Source organism: Lissotriton helveticus, chromosome 5_1 (genome assembly GCF_964261635.1).
Source record: "Lissotriton helveticus chromosome 5_1, aLisHel1.1, whole genome shotgun sequence".
Taxonomy (NCBI): domain Eukaryota; kingdom Metazoa; phylum Chordata; class Amphibia; order Caudata; family Salamandridae; genus Lissotriton; species Lissotriton helveticus.
Window position 1 is genome coordinate 490,790,753 of NC_136065.1, and position 17,869 is coordinate 490,808,621.

The window sequence follows — 17,869 nt, forward strand, 5'->3', positions numbered from 1 at the left end:
TTCATCAGTGGTTCCCATGAAATGAATTTGGAGACATTTGTGATCTGAATCCGGCAGTGGTAGAAGTGATCCAGCACGATGATAAATTTGCCCTTGGACTTTGAACGTTGGCATGTAATTGTCACGTATGATTTCTGTTGCACCGAACGATGTCATTTGGAAACATGAATTGTACTTGCGTATGTTTTCCAAGAAATGTTTCGACTGGCTTGTGTCACCTGATACCACATTGATAATGGTTCGGGTGGTAAATGCAATTCTGTCAATTTCACTTTTCCACCTGCGCAGCACATTCCTGGAGTTTCATTCTTGAATTTCAATGCACGGAAAAATTTGCATAACTTGTCAATTTTTTCAATATCGACACTTCGATGAAGACTGTAGTCATAATTAGCATCGTAATGGAACGCAGCAAGATTCAAATTAGCGTGCAGTGTCCTTTTGGATCGAACATTGCGTGCTGGATTGGTTCCCAGTCTTGCTCTCTGTTGGTCAATTGTTTCATTCGAATGGGCTTGAGCAGTGCATACTCGATCGGCTTCCAAGCTTGATTCTCGTTGCTCTCCTGTTTCATTCGAGATGGCTTGAGCAGTGCGTAATTGATCGGTTTCCAATCTTGATTCTCGTTGCTCTCCTGTTTCATTCGAGCGAGCTTGAGCAGTGCGTAATCGATCGGTTTCCAATCTTGATTCTCTTTGCTCTACTGTTTCATTCGAGCGGACTTGAGCAGTGCGTAATCGATCGTTTTCCAATCTTGATTCTCGTTGCTCGTTCGTTTGAGAAGAACGGGCTTGAGCAGTGCGTCCTCGCTCGGCTTCCAATCTTGATTCTCGTTGCTCGTTCATTTGAGTAGAACGGGCTAGAGCAGTTTGTATTCAAACAGCTTCTAATCTTGCGTCCCGTTGCTCGTATGTTTCTGAAGCTCGTAATGCCTTTTTCTATCGTGCTTCAGATGTAGATCGACCAATCGATTTCCGTTTGGGGGGCATAACTGTTGATGATGCTCGCAAATTCCCTGAAAATAAATAAATGGAAAAATTCAGTATTCCAAAGATTATGAGGGCCCTGGGGGGCCGATATTTACAAAAATGTTATGCCAGAAACCTTCGCAGGAGTGTACTCAACAACTTCCCAAAGTTTCATGGCGATCGGATGAATGGTGTAGTAATGCATAAAGGACAAACAGACAGACAGACACACAGACAGACAGACAGACATTTGTCACGTATGATTTCTGTTGCACCGAACAATGTCATTTGGAAACATGAATTGTACTTGCATGTGTTTTCCAAGAAATGTTTCGACTGGCTTGTGTCACCTGATGCCAACGTTGATAATGGTTCGTGTGGTAAATGCAATTCTGTCAATTTTACTTTTCCACCTGCGCAGCACATTCCTGGAGTTTCATTCTTGAATTTCAATGCACGGCAACATTCGCATAACTTGTCCATTTTTGCAATAACGACACTTCGATCAAGACTGTAATCATAATCAGCATCGTAATGGAACGCAGCAAGATTCAAATCAGCGTGCAGTGTCCTTTTGGATCGAACATTGCGTGCTGGATTGGTTCCCAGTCTTGCTCTCCGTTGGTCAATTGTTTCATTCGAACGGGCTTGAGCAGTGCGTACTCGATCGGCTTCCAATCTTGATTCTCGTTGCTCTCCTGTTTCATTTGAGCGGGCATGAGCAGTGCGTAATCGATCGGTTTCCAATCTTGATTTTCGTTGCTCTCCTGTTTCATTCGAGCGGGCTTGAGCAGTGCGTAATCGATCGGTTTCCAATCTTGATTCTCTTTGCTCTCCTGTTTCATTCGAGCGGGCTTGAGCAGTGCGTAATCGATCGGTTTCCAATCTTGATTCTCGTTGCTCTTCTGTTTCATTCGAGCAGGCTTGAGCAGTGCGTAATCGATCGTTTTCCAATCTTGATTCTCGTTGCTCGTTCATTTAAGAAGAACGGGCTTGAGCAGTTTGTATACGAACAGCTTCTAATCTTGCTTCCCGTTGCTCGTCTGTTTCTGAAGCTCGTAATGCCTTTTTCTTTCGTGCTTCAGATGTAGATCGACCAATCGATTTCCGTTTGGGGGGCATAACTGTTGATGATGCTCGCAAATTCCCTGAAAATAAATAAATGGAAACATTCAGTATTCCAAAGACTATGAGGGCCCTGGGGGGGCGATATTTAAAAAAATGTATGCCAGAAACCTTCGCGGGAGTGTACTTAACAACTTCTCAAAGTTTCATGGCGATCGGATGAATGGTGTAGTAATGCATAAAGGACAAACAGACAGACAGAGACAGACAGACATACATTTGTTTTTATACATTTAGATTGCGGAAGCACACAATATGTCTAGGAACATTGATGGTCTGTCAAACTCTAAGAAAAAACAGAAGAAAAGGATACATCCTGAAAATTTAGGATAACCCATATCAATAAACAACATCACCAGGAAAGAATATGATGCATTCTGAGAAAGATCTAACAGTAATAATACCTAAAAAGGATCATGACTCCTGGGTGAACAAATGTAAATATGCTGCTACCTGAGGATTCAAAAAATTGAAACAAACATGATCTCCCTGAAAATGGATAGGATAAACATTAAGTGGGGTGCTTGAGGTTACCATTTTGATGTAGGCACAGCAAAGAGGATGCAGGTGGGTAGATGTAGGCACTGAAGTTCAATATGGGTGTTGGTGAGCCTGTCAAACATTGTTAGTCCTTAAATCAGTCAACCTTAGGATGCTTCTCTAGAGGGCCAGCTCCAGCAGAATGTTGCCTCTGTCTGTTGTGAAAACTAGTGACTGAATGTCAATTCTGAAGTCTAAGTCAGGAGGAAAGCCTTCACTTTGAGAAGTAGGGAGAGTTTGTTCCAAACAATGTTCATCTTCTTAATTTGGGTTGTCAAGTTAAGGTTTGTCCCAATGCAAACTCACAGAGATTTGCCACTATCAACAAGTTGTGGGGTGACTCTCCTGGTGTTCTTTGCCAACACCCATTCTTGCATTTTGTTTGTTTTTGCTTAGCCTTCTAAATGATCTTGCATAGGACAGGAAGGTGAGTGAAGTCAAGGGCAAAGTTTGGCCTTTTCAGCTGAGGGATGGTCCATGCAGTCACAATGGAGCCTGGTGGAGATGCCTTGGGAACTTTGGTCAAGAGTAGTCTGAGAGCTTCAACAGAGATAGTTCGCATTTAATCGAAAGAGAAGATGGCATACCTTATGAACTGCCTGCCAGAGGATCAACCAGCTTACAAATGTCATTGATTGATAGGGCCAGTCAATTTGAGTGTGCTTTGTGGTGGTATTGTGGTACGGCAGGCTGTGTTTTTGTGTTATCAATGAGCAATAAAGATTTTGTTGATATTCTCTAAAAAGCTGTTTACATGCAGTGTACAGGTGGTGGATATGGCATGAGGATGACAGTGATTGATGGCCTTGGGGAGTTCTTGCTTCTGCTTGAAGCTTCCCTATATTGGCGGTGTAGTAGGCAACCTTAGCATTCAAGCTATGGTTCCTGAAAAAAAAACTGTAGTTTCTTTGGCATTGATATATATGTCACCTGTGCTTGTTTTTTTTCTTTTTCAGCATTCTGATGCTTGTTTTGCTGTTGGTGAGCTCCTTTGTACCATGTTGTGCTTGGCTTGATCTTCCTAAATCAACTCCTGAGAAGAGTGTGTTAATTTTAATATGAATGAAAAAATTCAAAGTAACCAGTTTTTCTTAATTCTGTTGTGATTGCAGACTCCATCTAAATAGCCATGCCTAATCATAATATTGTACAACACTGTATGATTTGCAAAGTCTTGCAAAACCTTATTCATGTGTCAGCAGTAGTAATTGTGAATCCTGAAACTGCTTAGTCACTTCTGTATTGTTTTTATTCCTGTAACATTATGAACGCCAATGTGTTCCGTCTCTTTTTTATTTCCTTCTTCCCACTGGAGAGAATACAATGCTTCAAACCAGTAAGAAATGTTTATTAAATGCTTTTCTTAAAAATACTATATATTAAGGGGCTTATTACGATAGACTTTGGAAAGCCTCTGACCTTCTGTTGGAGGCTTTCCGACCGCCATCGTTGGATTCAATTCCAACCGGCTGATTATGAATCAGCCGATCAGAATAGAAACCAGCAGGTCATCCAGGCCGGCTTCATACGGGCTCAAGGCGGCTATTGGCCAGTCGGAGGCCAGCACCTAATTCCAAAGGGCGGTCTTTCCACCCTTGGGATTATGATACTTGGTCTCCGGCAGGCTTTCCATGATGAGCTTTCTGACATGGAAAGCCTGTCGGACAGCGATTATGAGGGCTCCTATCAGAGCCCCCTTGTGTGCGTGGCCTCTGTTTTGGGGCTGAGGGGGCACCTATGTTGCCCCCCTGTTAATCCCTGCACCCCATGGCAGGCATCTTGAGGGGCCTGCCATGGGGTGCAGGGATTAACACCACCTCCCATTTCCTATGGGAGCATGTACTACGGCCGGTTTATAGCCGTAACATGTGTCCCCATAGGGAAATGTCAGAATGCGACCAAACAGTGTTCAGTCACATCCAAACCAGGCGATCGGGACTGCCGACCGGTTGTCAGTAGGTCCTGTTTAGGAGACGGTGTCAGGGGGACGCAAGTCCTCCCGACATCTTAATCGGCCCCCTAAGTGTGTTAACTAATGCGTGGACCATTAATAATTCTCACAAGTGGAGGCAACACTGTCGCTCTAGTCTGAAAATTATAACACTTAAAGCATATATTTTACTTCAATACTACAAATGCATGAGAGTGTGGCTGAGGGGAGATAGAATGAGCCTAATGATGGTATAAGGATCTTATGAAGATCATAGTGAGTTGAGATAGTCTTGGAATGCATTGATAGGAATTTGTTTGAATTAGTAGGCCTCTTGCTTCAAAACCTGCAATCGTCAACTGTGGGTTAGTCTAGAGAAGTTAAAGTTAACATTGAATGCTGAGTAGTCAGTTCAATCCAAATGTCATGGTTCATGGCTGGTAATAACAGAACAGAACAGATGATGTCTTAGATGTTGCCCCTGATGTGCGCTGGTAGCATGACACTCTGTTTGATGTTGTCGGTGTGTAGCATTTTGAGAAAGGCTTACTTCATAATCTTGGCCTGGGAGGTTGAAATCGGATGTATGACATTACAACGCATGCTTTTACATCGCATGCCTTTACAACGCGGTATTTACAACGAATACCTTTACAACGCATAATGCTTTTGGGCGCTGGATAGTGAATAGTTTAATTTACTATTCCAATTCCAGTCCCCGTGGATAGTAGGGAAGGTGTTGGATAGTACATTAAACCTATTCCCTATCCTAGAGCGCCCCCCAGCGCAATGCGTTGTAATGGTTTGCGTTGTAAAAGTTGCGTCGTAAAGGCACTGCGTGGTAAAAGTTGCGTTGTAAAGGTTGTTCACCGTTGAAATCACTGAGAGATTACGCACAGCTGGATGAGGCTGTATAGATAAGGTCATCTCAGTCGTAAATGAAGTGTTGTTTCCAGGAAGCCCTGTAGTTCAGATACTAAGGGCCCTTTTAGGATGGCGGGCGGATTGCCCCCGCCAGGCTGGCGGTAGCCACCGCCGGCCTGGCGGGGGCAATTCGCCCACCATCCTTGCTGCAAAGACCCCTGGCTGGGGGGTCCGCGGCGGACGGAAAGACCGTCCGCCACTTTTCCGCCCTGGTCGCCTTGCGACTGGGGCGGAAAAGGGTTTATATGGTGGCGGTGTCTATCAGACACCGCCAGCCATATTAGGATGCACAATTTTCAATGCCTTTCCGTGCCACGGAAAGGCATGCGGAGTCTGCTCTCGGGCCCACTGTTGGGCCCCCAAGGACTCCGGGGGGAGGGGGGTGCACATGAGGGGTACCTATGGTACCCCCCAGCAGTTCCATGCATAACATGGCAGGCACCGCGCGGTGCCTGCCATGTTGTGCATGGAAGTGCACTGCATTTCTTCCTACCATTGTGGCACAAGATTGTGGGCGGGCAAAGTCTGCCCACCATCCTAATGGGGGCCTAGGTCTTGTAGTGGAGTGTTGAATTGGAGAACAATTTCAAGGATGGCAGAAGCTGAAGCTTGCAGGGTCATGATGAATGGTGGTTGACTGCAAGTATTCCTCCATCTCCCTCCCGAACAGTCAATGTTTTCAATTGCTGCAGGATCAAGTCCTGGAGAATGTGAACTATATCAGCAGCAGAAAGGGTGACAAAACTGTTATCCAAGGTAGTGGATGGATTAACAGAATCTAACACTAAATCAAAGGACTGTATGTGTGTGGAGGGGAGGTGTGCATGTTTGTCTGTGTGTGTGTTGCTGTAAATGCCGAATCTGTGTGTAAAGTGAAGGAAATCGCATCCTGCTGCCTGTGCTCAGTGGTGCAAGCTATTTTCGTTGTGGAGGTTCCTAAAATCATTCAAGTACTCCACAAAATAAGGCCTAGCAGTCACAGCTCTAGGCATAGCATGATGTAACGTGCACTGGTAAAGCCAAGTTATCCATGGGTATCTTAACACTGAATTTTAGAAGTTTATTGTTACCCAGGTACCTTGGATAATCTAACTGCTCTCCAGGTAATAACGGATAAATATGTCAAGGTCAGAGGTGGGGGAGTCTATGCTGCCTTCATAGATTTCTCCACGGCCTTCGACAAAGTTGACCGTCCGCTATTGTGGAAGAAATTATTTGCTTTGGGTATGCCAGTCAGGCTATTAAATCTAGTTCAGGAGCTTCACTCTGAGACCTGGTGTAGAGTATTGTTGGGGGGGGAGAGAGGCCTATCCCAAGCAATTCCCACAGCCAATGGTCTTAAACAGGGTTGCTTATTAGCACCCTTATTATTTTCCCTTTATGTTTGTGATCTCCCCCTGACTCTTTCCCTGAGCGAAGGAATTGCCCCCACTCTAGGGGACAAACCGGTAGCATGTTTAATGTATGCAGATGACATACTTCTTCTTGACCTTACGCCGAAGCGTCTTAATAGTCGTCTGCATGCTTTGCAGTTATTTGCTGAATATCATCATTTGAAGATAAACATGTCTAAAAGCAAAGTAATGTGCTTCACGGGGAAGAAAAAAACAAAATTGTGTAATTTCAGTTGGTTTTTAGGGAATGAGAAATTGGAAGTTGTAAAATCTTATGTTTTTTTGGGGAAAATAGTATGTGGTAATTTGAGTGACAAGGCACATATAGATGGTAATATTAGGAAAGCCCTGACTCAGGGAAAGGGATTAAGCGCTCTTTATAAGACCACCGGCAGAAGACATTTTGCCATTCTCCTAGAGGCCTTTCGAGCAAAAATTCCTGCTTCCCTGCTCTATGGCACTGAGCTAATAGATCTGAGACAATGGGGCTTCTTGGACACTATTGAGGGTAGACTTTTGCGTTGTTTATTGTCGGTTAATAATGCATGTACAGTGGAAACCCTTAGACTTGAATTGGGCATACGAAGCAGTTGGGTTCAGGCCCTGGCAGGAGTAATACGCTGGGTTTTTCACCTAGCCAAGGGCACACCGGCTACATTAAGATGCTTAATTAAAAAAGAATTACTGGGTCCTATGAAAGAACATTCTTTACTTATAAAGAATTTTAGAAGGGCTGTTATGTTACTAGAATTGGAGGAATCTTCGCTCTTTTTATTATCTTTGCATCAGCTAAAGCTGTCATTAAAACGGGCTACATGGGAGTTAAGTTTTAAGAGGGATAGAGATGTCCTTTGTACAAAGAAAGGTGTTACCGAGGTTGTTAATTCCTATCTATTTAAAAAGATACAACCCTATGCATCTTGGTCCCTCCCTCATGGCTTACGCCGTTTCTGGTTTCTCTTGAGATATGATCTTCTCCCTTTAAATAAACTATTAGCTAGATGGCATGGTTGTTCTGATAAATGCAATCTATGTAGCATTGATACCTCAATTCAGGATATTCCCCATATCCTTTTCATATGCCCCGCCCTAAGGGGCCACCGTCGAAAGTGGTTGAGACCTATATGCTTAAAGTTAAACATTTCTTCTGCAAAATCTCTACTGGACGCCATGTGCAATCCCCCTAATGAAATGTTCTGTTACAGAATTTTAATTTTTTTTAAATGTTTCCTAGATTTATATTAACAGATATGATCTTACCTTTTGTAATATTTGAAAGTATTATGTGAATTGGTCATTTTGTAAATTTTGTTGTAAATTTATGTTTTTTGTCTTTTTATATATGTGGATCTCGGTTGAATTCCGAATCATATTCAAATAAAAATTGAAATTGAATTGAAAAATTGAAATTGTTACCCAGCACAATGGTACTCATTTTATTGACCTCTGGAGGATGAAAGACTGAGTCATCCCACCAGGATTTAAACCTTTGATCATGGGGCCACACACACCTTAGTTATAGTGAATGCATTAATTCACTCTCACAAGACATCCATCATGGGGGGCACTGTAGCGCCCATCATATCCCTAGTTCCAGCTCATATATCTGTGTTCTTCCTGAGCAAAACCTCCTTTGTGAACTGTTTCTACCTGTGCTGTTGTTTGAGGGAGGATGTGCAGTTGCTCACTGCTGTTCTTTGTATGTATGGGTATCTTGCACTTCTGATGCTTGTGTTATGCATGTGTGTATGTGTGGGGGGAGGCAACCAGATGCTGTTTGAGTTGTGGGTTTCATTGAAGGAAGTTTGGTTTATGAGTGTGACTGAGTCTTATTTTATCCAGTGCAGTGTGGAGTATCAGGTTCATTCTTCTATCATCGGATGCACAGGAGAGGGGTAAATGTAATTTCCTTCTGTAATTCAGTAAAGGGTAACATCATTTCAGTTATCTCATGCGCATTAAATGCAGGATAATCCATTAAAGCTTCTTCAATTGAATGTTAGTAATGTGATTTAAGTAATCCACTTCTGTAAATCTAGTTATTCGTTTAGATATTTTGAAAGGGCCTAGGCATCATCTTACGCTAACTTTAGAATACTAAGCTATACAGGAACATAAACAGAAATTAATATAACAAGGGTCATTAGAGTCTAATCAATTGAGGAGAAAATGTTTACACTAGAGATTTTTAACTTGCGGTCTGCAGACCCACACACCTATTCAGAGGGTCTGCGGCTCCATATGACCGCCAATCATGATTTGCTGTAAATAACATAAACATTTTGAACCAAATAACTCTAAAAGATGGTTCCTCCTTCAGGATAACAGTTTCTTCAACTAACAATTTTACCTACATGAAGTCTACTGTATTGCTTCCCATTGTTGTATTATATTATATTATATTATATTATATTATATTATATTATATTATATTATATTATATTATATATATATATGACTGTGTGAGTCGCTGTATGGGTGTGTGAGTGCATGTATGGATGTCTGACTGGGTCTGTGATAGAGTGTGTGAGTGGCTCTGTGAGTGGGTGTATTTTTTTTTATTAGAGCGCTGGATCTACGGATCCATCATGGATTCAAATGGGGGGGGGGCAGGGCAGGGGAACCAAAACTACAAAACTACTAAACAGATTTTATCCCTATTAGAAAAAGAGCTCTTTATGGTCCAAGGGGCTGATTTACAAGAACTGGCGTATATCTGCATATTTGCAGAGATGCGGCAGTTCAATTGCGTGACGGAAAAATAGCCTTGTGCCACCATGGATGCGCCGTATTTAAAATGCGATGCACCGTGGTGCAAGGACAGACAGATGCGTGACGCATCTTCTGTCGGAAAGGCAACGCATTGCTGGAGTCGTGTCGTAAGCATGACGCAAGTCCAGCAATGGTCAGGAACACCTATTCCGACCATGCTGCGTCACTCCTTACGCCTGCTTCAAGCAGGCACAAGGTTTTGACGCAGTTGTGTCATAAAAGCCACTCAGTGAAATCTTGTAGATTTCACTGAGTCACTTTTACGAGACTTCCCTGTGACGGAACGCCCACCCTGCATACATTATACCTGACACAGGTATAATGAAGCGCAGGGCTTTACAATGTGACGCATCTCCCAAGATGCGTCACATTTGTAAATAAGTTGCCTCGTGGTGCATTGTTTATGACACCGCTGCATCACAGAAGTGACGCAACTGCGCAGTAATTTTGGCGCAAGGGGCTTGTAAATCTGCGCTAAGATCTACCAGATGAAGTCGTTTTCAAATCCCTATGGGCAGTTGCATGGGGAAAACCCATTTTGAGACCCCCCTTTTTCTCAGCCTGCCTGAGGAATTACCCAGAAACTTTCCATACGGCAGCTGAAGTGAGCTGTGCATTGGTTTTGAAAATGTTGTGGATATTCGTGAAACAGCGCCAAAGCTATTAGCACAACAAAAAATGCTATTCCTATTGAAGCATGGAAACTAGGGCCAAACTATATATATATTCACTGAAAAAAACATAGGTTTCAGGCCTTATATAGTTAGGAATTAGCATTTAAAAAACCTTTGAAATTCACTCAAAAAACTATAAGTTTTAGGGGTGTTATAGTTAGCTGGACATTTCACTCATACAAAACCATTGAAATTGCTCCTATATAGTTAGTTGTACTAACTATATTTCACGCACCCGCAATCCACTGCTGATGATGTCACATATTACATCATTCATGACATGGTCAGTGACATCACTGATGACATCTCAAATGACATCACTGATGACATCACTGATGACATCATCCAGTGAATGTGGTTTGCTTCGTTATTTAAATATGCATTATATATATATAGCAATTTGCATTGAAGAGTGGATATATAAAAATAAATAATTGGATGGAGGATTTAGTAGCAATGTAATTGACTGTTTACTTTAACAATTTATAGTGTCTCACTAAATATAGTGGATAGTGACTAAACTGTGTGAATATCTGAATAACTTTGTCAGTTGTTGTGTAAACTGGTTCTCCAGTTGGTTACTAGCTATGTGAAAGTCTATATTAGTTATTAATTAGTTAACTGAGTATTTGTATGGGAGAGTGAATGTGTGTGTGGTTCGGTGGGGGGTGAGTGACTGCCCAAAGATGTGTGAATAGTTGATTCAGTAGATATATGAAGTTAAAACTACATGTCCTAACAGTTGTTTGGGTGCGTGAATATCTTTATGGGTGTGGTGATAAGCATATATATTTCTCAATGGTACATGTCCAACAAACTAGAAAAATAAAAGGCAGTGTATGTGTCAGTTGTTGCATATAAATAAGTATACATAAGACTCAATGATTGTGTGAGTGACTATATGGATAACTGTATACTTGTAATAATGATTTTATAATACACTAAGTATGACTTACTATCTTAAATGAAAAGATGAAGTGGTGTTTGTATAAGTGTGTAGCTAAGTAAGTATGTAAGTATGATCCATTGTTTGCATAAGTGAGTAGGATAACTTCATATGTGAATAGGTTGTGTGCTGGTGTGTAATGTCGATATAGGTGTATAAGTATTTTTGATAGTGTTCTATTGTTCATTGACAGCATGTATGAGTGAATCTACAGGTAAGTGATTAGATGTGTGTATACATCTAGGAGTCTCTGAGTGGGTTTTTAGATACTTGTATTGCTGTGTCAACGGATTCAAATATGATACTCTGTTTTTTACAAAGAGTGATGAAAGATTTTACTAGTGTATGAAAACGTGTATGTGATTGTCACGTGGATGATGTCATCAGTGATGTCACCAGTGATGTCATTTGAGATGTCATCAGTGATGTCACTGACCCTGTCATGAATGATGTAATATGTGACATCATCAGCAGTGGATTGTGGGTGCGCGAAATATAGATAGTGCAACTAACTATATAGGAGCAATTTCAATGGTTTTGTATGAGTGAAATGTCCAGCTAACTATAACACCCCTAAAACTTATAGTTTTTTGAGTGAATTTCAAAGGTTTTTTAAATGCTAATTCCTAACTATATAAGGCCTGAAACCTATGGTTGTTTCAGTGAATTTGCAAGGTTTTTTAAATACTAATTCCTAACTATATAAGGCCTGAAACCTATGGTTTTTTCAGTGAATTTCAAAGCTTTTTAAATGCTAATTCCTAACTATATAAGGCCTGAAACCTATGGTTTTTTCTGTGAATTTCAATGGTTTTTTAAATGCTAATTCCTAACTATATCAGGCCTGAAACCTATGGTTTTTTCATTGAATTTCGAATGTTTTTTAAATGACAATTTTTAAATGTATTAATCGTTATTTTTTTTATACTGATTTACTACATTTTTGCAGGCAGGTGTTCAGAGGGCACGCCCCCTTTTTACAACACTCTGCAGCGCAGCTCCATGGCGCCTACTTCAGATACCTGTTGGACTAGTTCTCTTTAGGGGACCTCTGGATTAAACAGGAATTAATTCCCAAACTTCAACTGTGCAAACGCGCCCTGTAGAGAGTTCGAAATTGGGGGATTAAGTTCCCTTGCATACTGGGAGTCCCTGGAGGCCAACTAGCCGACCATGAGCCTCCATTATGCGCCAGGGGGTTGCGTTGCTTTTCCCCGGGGGGGGGCGGCGGTCCCCGGGGCAGTGTAGGGGGGATTGGGCCCCCCCCCACTTCTTTATCACTATGCCACGCGATTTTGTCCCCCCGGGGGTAATTAAAAAAAAAAAACAGGTTTAAAAAAAAAAATTGGCCTTGGGGGTCCTTGTGGGACCACCTTGGCAGGCCTAGGGGGTTAGGGTGTTTCTACCCTGCCCCCTTTTTGTGTTCTACACGTTTGTTTTTCTGCTTTCTTGTGCCTCGGTCTACCAGCACAAGATGGCTGCCAACACTTCCTGGTTTGAAGTGTTGAAAGCCAATGAGCATGCAGCTCCTGCTCGGAAAGTTTTAGAACTCAAAAAGGGGGCAGGGTAGAAGCACCCTGACCCGTAGGCCTGCTCAGGGGGTCGCACAAGGAACCCCAAGTCCCAAATTTTATTTTTTTTGGGGGGGGGAAATCGTGGGGTGCACGGACGGTGCGCGCACCCAGCGATTTTTGAAAAAAAAAATTTCTTTTTTTGCCTTGGGGGTCCCTGTGGGACCCCCTGAGCAGGCCTAGGGGGTCAGGGTGGTTCTACCCTGCCCCCTTTTTAAGTTCTACACATTTGTTTTTCTGCTTTCTTGTGCCTCAGTCTACCGAGGCACAAGATGGCTGCCATCAATTTCTGTTTTGGAGTGTTGACAGACCTTGGTAGCCAATCAGCATGCAGCTCGTGCACGGAAAGGTGCGCGCACGGTGCGCGCTTATAGATATATACATTTTTTCTCTTTTGATTATCTCAGGAACTACTGGAGGGATTTACACCATTTAAACAAAAGGGTGATCTGCGAATCAGACTCTACCATTTTGCCAAATTTCTTGTAATTCCGTTCAGCCGTTCGGGCTGTAGCCGTGTCTAATCGTCCTATGGAAAATTGCATGGGGAAAACACGTTTTGGGACCCCCTTTTTTCTCAGCCCCCACTTCACGAATCCCCCAAAACTTTCAGGGATGGAGCGGTACAGGCCATCTTCTTTGAGAAATTCACAAAGATTCATCAACCGGTGCCAAAGTTATTCCCAATAGAATGTTGCGGATTTCCTATGGAAACTAGGTCCTAGGTCTGAAGGTTAATTTAATGCATTTTTTAAGTTTTTAGTAATTCTTGTAGCAATTTATTTTTTATGTTGAATTTTATTTTTTATATTTACAGTTTTAAAATATCTAGTATTTGCAATTATGATCAACTGTTATTAATATACATTTTTAGTTATTTGTTTAAATAGTAAGTTTATTTTTTTAATTGTATGTACATTATTTTTTGTAATTATGCTAAAGTATATATTTGCATTTTATGTATGCATGTTAAAATTGTATATATTTTTTATATTATACATATTTTTTATGTACTATTATTTTTAAAGTGAATCTACTGTTTAAAAGTTATAATTCAGTCCTTAAAGCACTAGCAGGGGGTAACATTCTGGTTGACAGCCCAATGCCACCTATCATCCTACCTGGAGATAATGCGTCCCATGGGAGATTAAGCAGGGGCAGCGAATTAGGAAGCCAGGACCGGTTAGAGGATAGAGATGGCCCCGCATCCCGCGGCGAGAGAGCTGTGGCGGATCCAGTCCTTAGGATTTGCAGCAGGAACGTCGCTGGTATTGATAGGAAGATGGGCCTGCCGGATTGGAATGCCCTCATGGAGGGTTATTCCATCTGTATTTTCCAGGAAACTTGGTCCAGGGAGCCTTGTCACAAGGTGGGTTACTCAACCCACTTTGTCCCAGCCGTCTCCCCGGTGGCAGGGAAGGGACGTCCTTCGGGTGGTCTCCTTATTTGGGTTGGAACTTCCCTAGAGTGCAAGGTGGAGGAGCATCCTACTAACTCTCCCGACCTCCTCAACATCACCCTAAAGGATTCTAGGGGTGTCCTGCTTTTGGACATCTTCAACATCTACGCTAGAGGAACAAAGGGCGGTACACAATCGGCCACCATTGCTCTTCTGGAGGTTCTCCTCAGGCAGCGCTCCCCCGGATCCTATATCTTGGTGGCGGGTGATTTTAATTGCACGTTTGAGCCCCTCGATACGGATGATGTATTAGGCACAGAAGAGGAGGACTCAAGGCGGGGGATTCCCGCTCTGAGCTTGCCTCCCATCAAGAGATGGACTCAAGTGGCTTTACAGATTAACTCCCTTAATATGGAATTTGACTTGAGGGCAGTTAATGGGAGGTCTAAATCAGACTTGAGAGGGGCCCATTCGTACAACAGGCCAAATCATACATCTAGAATAGACTATGTTTTGCTCGATGTACGTTTGTGTGGAGACCTAAGGGATATGGAGATTATCTCGACCATCGAGAGTGACCACAACCTCCTCTCTCTTGTTCTTTCTCCTCAGTGGCTTAAGGGGAGGAAGAAACCCCTCCCCCATATGGCCCGAATCCCTAGGCAGAGGACATCTCTAACTGTGGTCGACGGTTGAAGTGGGCTAAATTTACCTTATCCCCAGAGAAAGTGGCAGCCGTAGGGTGTCTCCTGCTTGCAGCTTCAAACAAATTAGACCTGTCTTCCCAAGTGTCTGAAGAGGTCTCGTTGACCTTCTGCAACCTAACTAGGGAATTAAGTAATTTATTTATTCTTCCTGGTGGGTGCAGGAGAGCTCAAAATAGGGAGCGACCACCTACCAAACAGGGTTGGTATACAAAGAAATGCAGGGCCATGAAAAAAGCCTTGGTGGGAGCAGTCAAAACTAAATCCCAAGTAGCGACCAGGCTTGCAAGAAAGGACTATTATCGGACGTTGAAGGCAGCGAAAAAGGAGTGGGAGAAAAAGTTCTGGGCGGACCTTTTGACAGCTAGTAAAGGAAGGGATGCCAGGGGTTTCTGGAGCCTGGTCAGTAACAGGGATAGGTCGGTAGACACGTTGATCACATGTAACATCCCAGCCCAGAGTTGGTACAACCACTTTGAGGCCTTATATTCCTTAGCTGGTGGGGCAAATAGTAATATTTTATCTACGGTGGTCGAGGTAATGGCTGACCCTCCCGATGCCTTCACCGCTAGGGAGATCGAATTGGTAATAAAGACCTTGGTCCCATTAAAAGCTGCAGGACCAGATGGGATCCCTGGCGACCTGATACGAGCCTTCCCCAAGGAATGGGGCAAGTTGGTCGCTTCCCTGCTGAATGCAATTCTGGGGGGAGGTCCTGTACCCGATTCCTGGAAAGGTGCGGAGGTTGTCCCGATTTTTAAAAAGGGGTGTCGGGACAGCCCTGCCAACTATAGGCCTATAAGCCTCATAGACTCCTCCCAGAAGGTAGCAGGGAAGGCGATTCTGGCGAGGCTTCTTCAATGGGTAGATGATAATAAGATCCTGTCAGACCTCCAGGCGGGTTTCCGGTCGGGAACTGGAACTATTGAACAGTCCTTTAGATTAATGCTCCTGTACTGGAAGGTGGTGGTCCTAGGCAAGGGCAGTCTTTATCTGGCCTTTATAGACCTGAAGACTGCCTTTGACCTGGTACCTAGGGAGGAATTGTGGAGGGTTTTGCAGACCATGGGGTTGCCCCCCTATCTTTTATTGCTCCTAACCAAACTACATGCAGGGAACTACGCACAGGTGCGGTGGGGCGTGGGGGGGGGGAAACTGGGAGGATCCCGGTGTGCAGGGGAGTCCGCCAGGGATGCGTGCTAGCCCCCACCCTATTCTCCCTGTATGTGAATGGGGTGGTGGAGTTTTTACAACAAGAACCGGCTGATGCACCCTCCCTGGCGGGCATCCGGATCCCTACTCTGCTTTTTGCGGATGATACTCTCCTTATCTCTAAGACCCCCCAAGGTCTCCAAAAGCTTCTTGACCGCTTCCAGGAGTTCTGCTCCCTGAGGGGACTAATGATCAATATCGATAAAACCAAATATTTGGTCATGAATCCCCCCAGGAAATTAGGACGTCGACCGGTGTTGAATAACTGCCCACTAGAGAAGGTAGCAGAATTTGACTACCTGGGAATCCGGCTTAGTGACTCCATGAGTTGGTCCCCGCACATTAACAAAATGTTACTTAGCCATAAATGGGTGGGTGGAGCGCTACTTAGGGAACATTGTTCTTCCCCCAAACATTGTATGGCCCCTGTTATTGATATATATAAAGCTAGAGGGGTCACCGCTGCCCTATATGGGGCTGAGCTGTGGGGTACTTGTAATTTGGAGATACTAGCCAAAGCAGAGAGCAAACTTCTGAAAGACCTAATGGCCCTCCCTTCGAGCACACCCACAGTTCCTGTATTACTAGATTTAGGATGCAGATCGATTGAAGATCAGGCACGATTACGGCCCCTGTTGTTATGGGCTCGATTGTGGAGGGTCCCAGAACTCGCCTCATATGCTGAGGGCTTGTCTGAGGTGATGGCCATGGGGGGTTGGCATAAGATAAAGTGGTTGAGGGATGTCAAAAGCCTCCTGGGGGAGCTGGGATTGGGCGACGCATGGGTTACTCGCTCCGCCCCACCTAAAGCCACCTTGAAGAAACTGTACTGGGACTGGGTTTCTTCTAAACTTATTAGCAACCCACTACACCAGTGGTTCCCAAACTTTTGACTCCTGAGGACCCCCACTGAATCCCTATTGGAAGCCAGGGACCCCCATGCAATTTGTACGATGTAGATTAAAAAAATTAAAACAGTAATTCGCGAAAAGTACACAAAACAGTACACACCAAGCAAATACTCAAATTACTAAAGCATTTATTATTTTCTACTGAAAAAATATGCACAAATCTAAACATTTCAATGGGACGGATGGTGCTGCATCTCGGCGACTAATTTTTCAATGTTTGGTTTTATGTCGGAAAGTTGAATCCTCAGGTCTTATTCTACATTTTCCAAATGATTTCTGTATTTATTTTTTAGATACATAAGATCTTAGAAAGCTTTTTCACATAAATATGTGGTGGGGAAAGTAAGTAGATCCTTAACCTCAATACAGAGATCTGGGTCTAAATCTATTGTTTCTTTGCTCCCCATGCCATTCCAGTTTGAACCCAGCGATATGCAAATCGGTCCTCACCGTGCGCCCAATGGGAACTGTGCAGCCCGAACTGCCAGGCCAGGTCCAACCCTGGACTGGAAACAAGCATCCTAGGACCGGTTTCGGGGTTTCGCCCCTCATAAGCCAGGATGAAAGCTTGACAACACATATAATTCCCCCCAGGGCTTATGGAAAGTGGGCAATCAGACAGCAGCGTGAAAACCCTATTGCTGATCCTGGCTGCATCTATTTTTACCCGCCTGCCAATTAATGGTAACTGACACTGTGAACATGTACCTTTCCCCCGCAGCAGCCATAGACGCCAAAAAAAACATAATTCATGATGCACCATTTTCTTGCTCATTTCTTGCTGTAGGTGAGAAGCCAT

General features: G+C 43.4%; 1 protein-coding gene across 3 annotated transcripts in view; it reads right to left on the reverse strand.

Annotated features, from left to right (window-relative positions):
- Positions 1–17,869, reverse strand: part of LOC144754687 (protein-arginine deiminase type-3-like) — a 584,450-nt gene that overhangs the window by 51,326 nt on the left and 515,255 nt on the right. The gene's annotated exons all lie outside the window — the stretch shown is intronic.